Source organism: Myxocyprinus asiaticus, chromosome 38 (assembly GCF_019703515.2).
Source record: "Myxocyprinus asiaticus isolate MX2 ecotype Aquarium Trade chromosome 38, UBuf_Myxa_2, whole genome shotgun sequence".
Lineage (NCBI taxonomy): Eukaryota > Metazoa > Chordata > Actinopteri > Cypriniformes > Catostomidae > Myxocyprinus > Myxocyprinus asiaticus.
This window is the reverse complement of record NC_059381.1, coordinates 39840768-39855001: the sequence shown is the minus strand read 5'-3', so window position 1 is coordinate 39855001 and position 14234 is coordinate 39840768. Positions and strand designations below refer to the sequence as shown.

The window sequence follows — 14234 nt, the reverse complement described above, 5'->3', positions numbered from 1 at the left end:
TAACAATTTATTTACCAGGTAATAGTAATACATTCAAACAATCCAATTAAAATAATAAATCAAACTCAAAGCTATCAGTGAACCAAACATAATAATATATTTAAAGTTGTATTCCATTCAAACATTTACCAAACATAAGAAATACAAATTGCAATTACCTGGTAGTGAAAAAACTACATGCAGATGACGAAGCATGGGAGATCTGATTTGCAGATTCCTTCAAACATTTATCAATATTAAGAAATACCTGGTAGAGAAAAAACTACATGCAAACGACGAAGCATGGGAGATCTGATTTGCAGATTCTGAAGTACCAAACGATTCCATTGTTATTTCAGATGTGTGTGTTTGATGTTATTTAGGATTTGGTTAACAATTTAGGGAGTTGTAGTCAACCTTTGATTGAGTAGGTTGTTTGATGTTTACAAAGAATACACCTAATCTGCATACAGCATCTGGTCTCTGTGTGAGACTTGGGAGGGGCATGCCCCGGATAGAATACTGTATTTTATTAAGTTCTTAAATCTTACTTGTGATTTGACTTTGCTGAAAGGGAATGAGACTGTTTTACCAGTTGCACTGAGACCTCTTGAATGATACCAAACATATATGATCAGAAAACCTTTTACATTACAGAACAGGACAAGTCATAACTTAGTTTTTAGTGTCCTTAAAGTGACCTAAGGTGAGAGAGAGAGAGAGAGAGAGAGAGCAGATGTGAGGGTGATTTGCATTTTATGGTCCCCAATCAGTGGGGTGTGTTTTCTCAGGTGGAGATGCTCCTCTGTGTGAGAGTTTTATGACGTTGGTTCTCGCAGAGTTCTTTGACTTTCCCAGAAGTGATGCAGATAATTTTTGTGACAGTCTTACAGTGATCATGAATGTGGTGATGGCAGATTTTTAGAGGGACTGATGTTTTGTTTTTGTGGTCTTCAGTGGTCTTAATCTGGCTCCAGTGGCTCAATTAAGGAGCACATGGGAGAAACTTCCCAGTAAATATGAGAAACTGTTCCAGGATCTTCAGGACATCTTTGACCCATCATGCAATATGGCCAAATACCATAACATAATGAGCAGCTAAAGCGTCCAGCCACCAATCATTCCACTGTTTCCTGTGGTGAAGAAAGACCTCACCTTCCTGCACTAAGGTCAGAACATCAATCACTGCATTTAGAGCGTGTGTATATGTACACTAGGTATGTCTACAGTATAATCAAAGTTAGCTTGTTAATGATGAATTATATTAGCCTATATTTTTTCTAATGCTGTTAACACATTCAATTAGACATTTGAACTTTTATTGAAGTTGCATTTCAAGTTTTTTATTTTATTTCAATTTTAATCGATTGACAGTCCTAATATTAAATGCAACATGTAATGTAAATAATAAAATGTGCTCCTGTCAACCATTTTTCACCTCTGAAGTCTCAGTACTGTTAAATTATGTTAGTTGACACATTTGCTCTATGTTCTGTCGATCCTGCTCAGGTAACGACTCGAGTGTGGATGGCCTGGTGAATTTTGAAAAGTTATGAATGATCACCTAGGAGATTCGGCATGTTGTGCGGATGACGTCAGCAAACATGAACCCAGCGCTCATGTTCAGACAGAGGTAAAGACTTCAAACTGTTTTACATTTACATTTAGTCATTTAGCAGACGCTTTTATCCAAAGCGATTTACAAATGAGACACATAGCAAGCAATTTGTCATACAAAGTTTAACAACATCTGCAGTATAAAACTGCCAAGTTCTCACAGTGGCTGGAGTAGTAAAGTTTTTTGTTTTTTTTCTCTGCACACAGACACAGAACGAAGGGAAGATCTGAAATATTCAATGAAAAAAACACCTTACAATCAACAAGAAATCATAATGTACTTTTAAATACACATTCCTGGTCTGCCCATTTTTCACAATTCGAAAAAATTTAATTCTGTCCTATTTTTGTTATGGAATATCATTCTTTTCATTCTGAAATACATCACATTACAGAAGTAAAATGGGTGGAATGCCATTTCATGTTGACTAAATGAAAAGGACAACCTTCTCACTCTGTTTTTATTTGAAACATCAAATTCCCTTTTATCCTGCCTTTAATCACTTGCACCCTTTAAATATTCACAGTGGACACATAAACACTCATATCTCCGCAACACTCTGTGATTGAATCATGTGCAGTCTTTCTGTGTCTGTCTGAGTGTTTGTCTCTCTCTTCTGTTAACCTGATTTCCTCCTCTCATGGGCTTTGCTTGCAGAAAGAAAAGGTGGAAGAGTTTAGGGTGAGTGTTTCTCGAGTGCTGAGCTGCATCCTGCATGTCCTCAATTTGTCATGATCATTAACCCAAACATTCCCCTTGGCACAGACGCTCCAGCACCTTATATGGTTCTTATGCTCCTGTCGTTGGATGCATTTCCAGTTTATTTCCCTCATTTTCAAAACATTGATCTTCATTTAAAGGTGCACTCAGAAATAGTTTCCTCATTAAAAAAATTTTTATACCTGAAGGAATAAATAGTAATAAAAAAATACTGTATGTTTCAAATGGTGCCACATGAGCTGAAGACTCCAGTCACACCAGTAGCCTAATAAAAGCTGTTTTATTTTACATGGAGCAAGTCACCTCATGGGGGCTGACATGTTGAGATCACATGACGAGCCGAATGCTACTCAATTTATCTCGTTATATGACACTTTCGGTATCAGAATAAATAAATCATGGTTGATTGAATAGATCATAACAGTCATTCTAGTTGAAGCCATCAGTCCATGCTATTTCAGCTTAATTTTTTAAAATACCTTGTTTAATAGCAGAATTCCTGCTCAAGAACTAAACTGCCCATGATCCTGAAGGGAAAGATCTAGAACCAGAGTGTCTTGTGCCTTTGTCTTTTTGTCTGATTTTCAAATACTTTTTTGCTTCAAATCAGAGTTTGTAATGTTGTGTTTTACCTCAGATCTGGTTGGTATGGTTCATCCCTTAAAACTCTTTAATGAAGGATTTTATGAAATTCATATGTGAAAAAATGAATGGGAAAAACACTTTCGGAACCAAGAGGGCTAAAAAGTGGGTGCTCTATAGCACATTTCTACAATGGCAGCATAAACTGAAAACTTTAGCTTTTGTTTTTTGTTTTTTGCGTGATGCTGCGTCTACAACCCTAGATGTCCAAGACATATCATCCAGCACAACATAAACCAAAAATGACAGTGCATCTTTAACAATTCATGATCATCTGTTTTGACATTAATGGAGCTTAACACGTGTTGCATTGCTGTGTTACACTGCTGTGTTCTAGATATCAACAGCAGCTGTCTTTTTAAGGCTGCTCAAACATGACATGTTTGTCTTTTGTACAGTAAATGCATGACCTAACATGTGTAACATATGTTGGAAAACCCTTCAGGTTTGTCAGACTGCAATGGCCTACAAAGCCAAAACACAGTTACTACACTGTAGTTACTGAAACTGCGAGAGATGGCTTCAGCTTTTGATTGTGCATACAAATGTGGACTTGTCTCACTCTTTGAATCTGAGCTTACTTGGGTCAAATCTACCTGTCACAGGAGAGATATAAGACACGATTCTAGTAGTAAGTCAGTTTTTACATAATGTGTAGCTATTGCGTTTTATCTTTGTAGGACAGTACAGTGTCGGTCTTTTGATCATCTGTTAGGTTGTGATGCAGCAGAGGTCCAGCTTAGGCCACAAGGGGATGTCAGTTCTTCCTTTCACTTCCTCTTCCTCTCCTTCTCAGGTCTTTGAGTCAGAGCAGTACCCACTCAAACCTGCTGGACGTTCAGGGCAATCATAAGAAGCGCGTGAGGCGCAGCTCTTTGCTCAGTGCCAAAGAACTGTACGAGGACGCTCAAATGGCACGAAAGGTGAAACAGTACCTGGCACACCTGGAGGTGGAGACAGACGAGGAGAAGTTCCAGATCATGTCACTGCAGTGTGAACCAGCCTACAGCACGTGTGCGTATACTGATCAACAAGCTGCAGACCTAGTGGGGTTATTATTGAAATGTCAACTGTCTTTACTCAAGGCTCCAGACTAAACAAATGACTATGGAGCCATTGGCTGTTTTTATATGCCAAATTACAGAATAGCTCAATTTAAATGGTTGTTCAGAAGCAAGATAGAAAGTCAAAGAAAGATGGCTGAAAACAGATTAACTGGCAAGTAGTTTTAAAAATCATTTATGTGTTAAAAATCGTAATCTTTCCTTACTTTGACGCAGTCCAAATGTAAAAAAAAAAATTCCAGATGTAGTTTATTGTACTACAAAAATATTAATCATAAACAGAAAATAAAAAACACTATTTGGTACATAACATGGAAATTTGTTATATAAACAAGCCCAAAATACACCGAGCCGGGAACTCTTATTTTGAAATGTCTGCACTCCCAGGTACTCTCACAAACAGAAAAGGGAAACAAAATATGCACTCTTACAACCATTTACAGTGTATTTCAATTCGGCTGATTCACTGTATGATTCGCTGAAAAAGTGACTCTTGATTTAAACAGCTAACCTGAGTTCATCTCACCAGAAAAGGTGAAAAGCAGCCTGGTTTTGGAATTAGCTCGTTTTCTGCATTAATTGGTCATAAAATGTGATCTCATCTTCACCAAAGTCACAAGTATAGACAAACAACAATGAGCTTAAACTAACAACACACAAACAATTCTAATCTTTCATGTCTTTATTGAACGCATCCCATTAAACATTCACACTGCAGTGGAAAAAATAAGTGAACCCTAGGATTTAATAACTGGCTGATCCTCCTTTGGCAGTAATAACCTCAACCAAGCATTACTGGTAGCTGCGGATTAGACCTGCACAGCGTTCAGAAGGAATTTTGGATCATTCTTCCTTACAGAACTGCTTCAGCTCAGCCATATTCTTAGGATGTCTGGTGTAAATCTCTGTTGTGTCAAGGTCTGGGCTCTGACTGAGCCACTCCAAAAGGTGAATTTTATTTCTTTCAAACCATTCTGTAGTGGATTTACTTCGATGTTTAGGGTCATCCTGCTGCATCACTCAACATCTGCTTCAGCAGCCACACAGCAACCCGACATTATCCTGAAGGATATCTTGATAAACTTGGGAATTCATTTTTCCTTCGATGATGGCAAGCGTTCCAGGCCCCGAAGCAGCAATTATGATGCTCCCTCCACCGTACTGTTGGGATGTTTTTATGTTGGTATGTGGTGCCCTTTTTAAGCCATACGTAGTGCTGCATGTTCTTCCCAAACAATTCAACCTTAGTTTCAGTATTCCACCAAAAAAAAATAATAATAAAAAAAATAAAATAAATCCCAGTAGGGTTGTGGAACGTCAAAGTGGTCTTTGGCAAACTTAAGGCGTGCAGCAATGTTCTCATTGGAAACCAGTGGCATGGCTGTTTAATGTTTTCCGTATAGTAGACTCATGAATAGAGATGTTAACCAGCTCTGATGATTACTTCAAGTCTTTAGCTGTTATTTTAGGGTTCTTTTTTACCTTACTGAACTTTCTGCTTTGTGCCCATTGAGTCATCTTGGCTGGATGGCCACTTCTAGGGAGAGTAGCCACAGTACTAAATCGTCTCTATTTATAGAAAATTGATCTAACTGTGGACAGAATATCTAAGCTCTTCAAGATAATTTTGTAACCCTTTTCATCTTCATGCAAAGCAACAATTCTTGATCGTAGGTCTTTAGAAATCTCTTTTTTTGTGAGGTATGGTCCACGTCAGCAGATGCTTCTTGTGAATACCAAACTCAAAATGTTTGAGTGCTTTTTATAAGTCAAAGTAGATGTAACCCACACCTCCAATCTCGTTTCATTAATTGGATGCCAGGTTTGCCAATTCCTGACTCTAATTAGCTTTTTTTGTCATCTTTAGCCTTGGGATTCATTTACTTAGCACTGTGAATGTTTCTTTGGAATATGTTCAATAAAGACATGAAAGATTAGAATTGTTTGTGTGTTATAAGCTTAAGCACATTGTGCTTTGTATATATTTGTGAATTTGATGAAAATGAGATCACATTTTATAACCAATTAATGCAGAAAACCAGCTAATTCCAAAGGGTTCACATACTTTTTCTTGCCACTGTATATGATGAAACTGCATATGAATGCACACAAAGTTTTCCTGACTGTCAACAATGACACCTAGATTTATTTATTTTTATCGCATTTGCAACCATTTTAGTCTCAGTCTGGAGCCTTGTTACTGCTGGGATAGTTCACCCAGAAAATTTTGTTCTAATTTACTCACCCTCACGTTTCTTTCTTCTATGGAACACAAAAGATTTTAGGCAGAATGTTAAGGGCTGACACCCTCAGTCACAATTTACTTTCATTGCACATTATTTTTCTATACAATGAAAGTGAATGATGACAACATATCCTTTAGTGTTCCACGGAGGAGATAAAGTCATATGGTTTGAAATATAAGGGTGTGTAAGTGGTGACAGAATTTTCATTTTTGGGTGAACTATCTTTAAAAACAATTATTTATTTATTTATTTATTTAGAAGTTACTTAAATATCAGTTCACAAACATTCTGGTGACCAGCACAAAAAAACACAAGTCCAGATTTCTCTAGTGTTCCCAATCCCACATAAACATAATCTGACCCTCTGACCTCAAATGGGTGTGTTAAATAAGGGAGGAATCCAAAAAGTGCAGTGATGGGATCATCTAGGACCAGGATTGAGCAACACTGGCCTAATAAACAGCACATGTATTTTGTGGTTTTTCGCTTCCATCTAGTGGACAGTCTTATCATAGAACACAGGGTGGTCAGAAAGGTTTTAAGGTATTATTTTAGGCTATTGTTGTAGGTAATGCAGTAAAGTAGTTAATGTTGTAATTTAACAGTGTTTTATTTAATAACAGTTATGTAATAACGACAAAAAAAAAAAAAAATACTTGAAAAAGAAGCGTTACTATTTGGATACAAGGAGATGCTCTGCAGTAGACACGTGCCAGTAATCGGTAATATAGCATACTGCAATTATTAACCTGCATGGTTACGTTATCGTAGACACTTCAGAAAACCATGAAAAAAATCTAGATAACCTATTAGGCAAATTGTTTCAGTTTTCGCACCATAGATTCCATCCACGACTCCAACTCCACGACTGTTTTATAGTATAAGCCAATACTGGGATAATAGATTTTAAGCTTCAGCATTTATCACAATATGAAAATTTTATACCAGCACGTCTACACTAGAGGATGAATTTGAACATTGAATATACTGTTTTTCTCGTCATAATTCAGCATGTCATTACAGTAAAAATGGTGTGTGAATGCTGTTTCATGTTGACTTTGTTATAATTATTATTAAATTATTGGTGTTTGATTTTTCAGTTTGCATCATTTTATGTTGATTTTTGCATATAATGCTGTCATTGCGAGATCAAGATGATACCTCAATTAATTATTTTAATTAAATGAATGGTAACACTTTATTTTACAGTGTCCTTGTTACACATATTACATGTATCGACTATAGTCAATTATATATATTCAATATATATCTATAGTCAAATAATTACAAGCAACTAACCCTAAACCAAACCCTTACCCTAACACTAAATCTATAGTAAGTACATGTTGTTAATTAGTAATAATCAGTAATTACTTGTGTAATTACACTATAACAAGGACACTGTAAGATAAAATTTAACCAAATGAATTTTCACTTATTTTCACAGTGTCCAGCCCTGAAACTCTCAGTTGATCATGTTGTGTGTATTTGTCCTGCAGTATCTAAGAACCTGAGCGAGCGGCGGTTCTTGGGCGCCCAAGGCTCATCAATGCGCAAGGTTAATGAGGGCTATCCTGTCTGGTCTGAACTGACAGAAGGTCTACTGTGGCACAAGACACAGAAAATTTTAATGATGGTTATGGGAGGAATATGTCACAACACACAGTGCATCGCACCCTGCTGTGTATGGGGCTGCGTAGCCCCAGACCGGTCAGAGTGCCCATGATTACCCCTGTCCAAAAGCGCCTACAATGGGCATGTGAGCATTGGAACTGGACCTTGGAGCAGTGGAAGAAGGTTACCTGGTCCGTTGAGTCCCGTTGGATGTGGACAGACATGTACGTGTGCGCCGTTTACCTGGGGAAGTGATGGTACCAGGATCACTGTGGGAAGACTACAAGCAGGTGGATGGAGTTTGATGCTCTGGGCAATGTTCTGCTGGGAAACCCTGGGTCCGTCCATTCATGTGGACGTCAATTTGACACGTACCACCTACATAAACATTGTTGCAGATCAGGTACACCCCCTCATGGCAATGGTATTCCCTGATGACCTCTTTCAGCAAGATAATGCGCTCTGCCACACTGCACACATTTTTCGGGAATGGTTTGAGGAACATGATGAAGAGTTCAAGGTGTTGACCTGGCCTCCAAATTCCCCAGATTTCAGTCCGATTGGGCATCTGTGGGATGTGCTAGACCAACAAGTCCGATCCATGGCGGCTTCACCACACAACTTACAGGACTTGAAGGATCTGCTGCTAATGTCTTGGTGCCAGATACCACAGGACACCTTCAGGGGTCTTGTAGAGTCCATGCCTCAGCAGGTCAGTGCTGTTTTGGCTGCACACAGAGGACCAACAGCATATTAGGCAGGTGGTCATAATGATTTGGCTCATCAGTGTAAATAGCACTTCCAGTACCTAATTGTTTTTTATATTAAACTCCTTAGCATATATAACTGATTTTGATTTCTTATCATTTATTATTTATCAACATCAATTGCATATATAAATTTTTGCTGAGAAAAGCTCCCAAAGAAGATGTTTCTTAATCCATACATTAACATGCTATGATTGTCTTAAAATTGAGTGGCAGTGGGCGGAGCTCCGAAGCAGAAATGCGGTCAGCTGAACCTGTCGGGCTCATCCTCGTCTCATACCAGTGATGTTAGCAGCAAAGCGTGAGGCAGCGGTGCCTCTGGCCGTACATACAGCATAGGTAGGGCCTGCCTCCATAAACAGATGCTGAAGATGACCTGTCAGAGCAGCAGACAGGAAGAGAGTAGACAGAGCCAGGAAGTGACCTCAGCAGAGCCTCCACGCGAATGCTTGAGGTCCCCCTACAAGAGCCTTAGAGACAGAAGCAGATCCAGGGACAAAACCTGTAGAAGCAATGCTGGTCAGACAGACAGAGGAGTGAGACTGTACGAGCTGCAGACAGACAGTCTGAACCCCACTGCAAAGCTTCAGACAGACAGACACAAAAGAAGGAAAACTGTCTGATATAGAGACAGAACTGATTTGTACAGTTTTGCTCATCAGGCCTCAATAAAGTGTCTGTGATGATGTCATGTGTTCCTGTTTACAGTAAGGAATAAGATTGACCAAGTTCCACATCAGTTACTGTAATGTTCAAGTATCACTGCACTAATGAAACTATTATTGTTCAGTAATAAGATGCATGTGTATGTTATGATTGGTTCTGCCAGGTGCCAGTGTTGCTTTATAGATTTATCTGAACAGACATGTACATTTCAGTGTCTTTAAAATTTTAGCTTATTCTGCTTTAAATCAGATTTATTCTTCATTGTTCAGCTTGTTTATTTGCTTTGCAATTTATACAGTTTCATCAATTGTAAGGTTGTCTAATAAAGTTCAGATGTTGATGTTGTGATGTTCAGTCTGTGTACACACTCCTCAGTAATGTTCTTTTAGTGTTATAACACACTGTCTGTGTTTAATACTGTCTGTCAGGTTACGCTCTCATGCCGGTGGGCCGGTCCGATCTGTCTGGCTCTAGTGAGATATCGTCTCACTCCAGTATCGTCAGTAACTGCTCTGTGGACTCGATGCCCACAGCACCCTCTGTTAAATGCCCACCGGAGACCATCACAAGCATACAATCCAACTGCAGTCAGCCTGGCACAAGGTAACACACAATCCCACATCACCTCACCAAACTGCTGTTACAGTGTGTCTTTATTTCATATTTGTAATTAATTGTAAAAAACAAAACAAAAAAAAAAACAGAAATCATCCAAAACTGACAATTCTGTCATCATTTACAGCCTCATGTTCCAAACCCGCTTAACATGCTTAACATCTTTTGTTTTCCATGAATGTGAGTAAATGATGACAGAATGAATAATTTTGAGTGAATTAGTCTTTTAAACTCAAACCAAATTAAAACCAACAAAGATAAAATGTTAATATATATACATATATATTAGGGGTGTAAAATGTGAACCATCTCACAACAGCAATGGAGCTGACCACGCAAGATTGAAGGGAAAAAAAGTGCACTTTGACATTCGGCTTTCTGTGTGATTCTGTATTCAAAGCACTAATTCGTTCACTATTTCGCACTGCTTGGCCAAAAAAAAAAAAAAAAAGTTGCAGTTTGGATTTAAATGAGCAGATACTTAAGAGCCTATGATTGGATCATTATTGCCATGATTAATAAGTTTAAGCAGTCAACAATTACTGATGCAGTGTGTAGCTTCTCATTTCTTAAACAACCATGTCGGAAGACGTATTCCATAGTTGTGGAAAAGATGTTATTATGTTTCAGAAGGGGCAAATTACTGGCCTGCATCAAGCAAAGAAAACATCTAAGGAGATTGCTGAAATAACTGGAATTGGGTTAAGAACTGTCCAACGCATTATTAAAATGCATTATTAAAACCTGGAAGGATAGTGGTGAACCGTCAGCTTTGTGGAAGAAATGTGTTCGAAAAAAAAATCATGAATGATCGTGATCGGAGAACACTAAAATGCTTGGTGAAGTCACATCGTAAAAAATGGACAGTAGAACTCACGGCTATGTTTAATTGTGGAAGTAAGAGCATTTCCACACGCACAATGTGAAGAGAACTTACAGAATTGGGACTAAGCAGCTGTGTGGCCACAAGAAATCCACTTGTTAGTCGAAAAAAAAGGCTAATCGAAAATAACGACTTCAGTTTGCTAGGGAGCATAAAGATTGGATTGTGGAGCAATGGAAAAAAGTCAGATTTACTCTATTCCAAAGCGAGTCAGGGTAAGAAGGGAAGCGCATGAAGCAATGCACCCGTCATGCATAGTGCCCACTGTACAAGCCTCTGGAGGCAGTGTTATGATCTGGGGTTGCTTCAGTTAGTCAGGTCTAGGCTCAGCAAAGTTATGCGGCAATAAAATGAAGTCAGCTGACTACCTGAATGTACTGAATAACCAGGTTATCTCATCATCGGCATGGGCAAATTCCAGGACGACAATGACAAGATTCATCAGGCTCAAAGTGTGAAAGAGTGGTTCAGGGAGCATGAGGAATCATTTTCACACATGAATTGGCCACCACAGAGTCCTGACCTTAACCCCATTGAAAGTCTCTGGGATGAGCTGGAGAAGACTTTGGTACCTCTCTCCCAAAATGAATAGGGAACTCACAGTTACCACGTCCATTGTATAACTGCCTTTACATGCTACTAATAGACAGTATTTCATTCTATGACCCTGCTCGATTTAAACATGGATCTTTTCTGCCCGCACATGACATTTCATCTTTAATTATTGGTGCAATAAATATAAATGTTTACCGTCTGTTTGTGTGTGTGCATCATGTCATTATGTTGCATCAGATATTGTTATCCTTTATTCATATCGAATATCTATTATGCATGTAACATATCTATATGTACCACATTATGTCTATATGCAACATATTCATTTCTATGATGCATATCATGTAATGCATTGTTTCTTATTAGTATATGCAGCCACACATAGGCTATTAGCCAATCCTCCTTGGTCCTAAATGCATCTGTGACTCTAGTGCTCAAGCCTGGTGGATTTCTGTGCTGTTTAAATTATGAATGTTCTAAATATTTTTTCTGCTTATTTGTGAAAATAATTACGAATCGTTCTAAAATAATCGTATCTGACTGAATCTAATTGAATTGTGACCAAATTTCAGATTTCACGATGCATAGTAATCATTAGGGTAAAGAACCATAATCGAATCGTTTTCAGAGCGAATCGTTACACCCCTAATATATACTACGCCACAGGATCTGCCTTTGCTAGTTTGAAAGATGCGCCCAAGCCTCTGTTCAAAAACCACACTTTAGAACTAGTAACGGCAGCTTGGGCTGTTTCTAACAAGTTATTGTAAAAACAAGGACATGTGGGTGTGTGTGTGAGAGAGAGAGAGACAGAGAAAGAGAGAGAGAGAGAGACTAAGCATGTGATTACCTTGCGGTGATGAACAGTAATGCTGCCTCTGTAAGTATAACTCTTATTCTTAAACTGTAGTGTGATTGTAATCTGCTCTGATCGTGGAGTGATTGTGCCATATGTGCTATCTGAATATCCATGCTAGCTATTAGTTTAACTGTATTTCTCACCTATAGTGTAGTAGTAATCCGAGCGATCATGGAGTGAGAGACAATTCCGGATGACTTCAAAGAAACTTGTGCACTGACTGACACAGTTTGTCAACGTCAACTCAACTCGCTCAGTGGCGGTTCTGGCTTTACTTGGTGCCCTAGGTGAGATCCAACATGGCACCCCTCTAAACCCCCCAAATGGCACAAAAAATTATGGATTTTGTGATGTTAACTACTTTTTATTATAGAACTATGCAATAACATAAAATATATAAAAGTGTTAGTTCACCCAAAAATTTAAATTCTATCATCATTTAATCACCCTCATGACATCAGATGTTTATGACATTTGCCTTTGTTGAACACAAATGAAAACATTTTTAGAAGAATATCTCAGCTTTGTAGGTCCATACAATGCAAATAAATGTTGGTTTGAAGCTACAAAAAGCACATAAAGCCAGCATAAAAGTAGTCCATAAGACTCCAGTGGTTAAATCCATATCTTCAGAAGTGACACAGTAGGTGTGGGTGAGAAACAGATAAATATTTATGTAATTTCTTTACTCTATATCTCCACTTTCACATCTTAAAGTCACATGTGATGCCTGTTTATATTCACTTTCAGATCTGAAAGTGTAAGTGGAGATTTAGAATAAAAAGTGATTATCGATCTATTTCTCACACACACCTATCATATCACTTCTAAAAACATAGATTTAACCACTGGAGTCTTATGGGTTACTTTTATGCTGCATTTATGTGCTTTTTGGAGCTTCTGGCCAACATTCACTTGCACTGTATGGACCTACAGAGCTGAAATATTCTTCAAAAAATCTTAATTTGCATTCTGTAAAAGAAAGAAAGCCATGTTTCTGGAATGGCATGAGGGTGAGTAAATGATGAGAGAATTTTCATTTTTAAGTATAACTAGACAATGAATATAGAAATGAAGTAACTATATATAATATATATATATATATATATATATATATATATATATATATATTTGTCAAATTATATTAACATGTACATTATATATACAGAACTTAAATTGCACAATTAAATTATATAGCCAATAAATAAAGAAAATGGCAGAATACTTACAGATTGCTGCTTGTGCTATTACACATAATTCATCATTTCAAATTTAACCCTCCTTTCCTAGTTTTCGTTGATGCAAAATCATCAATGACTTTGTCAAATCTGCCCAGCAATCACATGGTTGATTCTTATTTTCTCAAGACAACTGAGTCGATCCTGTGTCACGGTGTACCCATACTGTTGATTATGGTTATCTTATGTTTGTTCAGAATGTAAGAATGCATTATGAACATCTATAATTCTAACCATTTAGAGCCTTTTAGGCTGAGTAGCCTGTCAGGAACAACTCAGGGCACCTTTACCCCTTCACGATCTTGCAAGCTCTGTGTCGGAGTGGGGTGGCATAATTTGGGGCACCTCTCTCCCATCGTGAGCCAGGAGATGGCACAATTCAAGGTTCAATATTTTGTGCATTCTGAGATGCTATTCTGATCACTACAATTGTACAGAGTGGTTATCTGATTTACCGTAGCCTTTCTGTCAGCCCGAACCAGTCTGGCCATTCTCCGTTGACCTCTCTCATCAACAAAGCATTTCTGTACGCAGAACTGCTGCTCACTGGATGTTTTTTGTTTTTGGCACCATTCTGAGTAAACTCTAGAGACTGTTGTGTGTGAAAATCCCATGAGATTAGCAGTTACAGAAATACTCAAACCAGCCTGTCTGGCACCAACAATCATGCCACGGTCGAAATCACTGAGATCACATTATTTCCCTATTCTGATGGTTGATGTGAACATTAACTGAAGCTCCTGACCTGTATCTGCCTGATTTTATGCA

The 14234-nt window shown here is 38.1% G+C and overlaps 1 pseudogene; it reads left to right on the top strand.

Annotated features, from left to right (window-relative positions):
• LOC127429172 (rap guanine nucleotide exchange factor 6-like) overlaps positions 1-14234 on the top strand; it is a 147148-nt pseudogene that overhangs the window by 123784 nt on the left and 9130 nt on the right.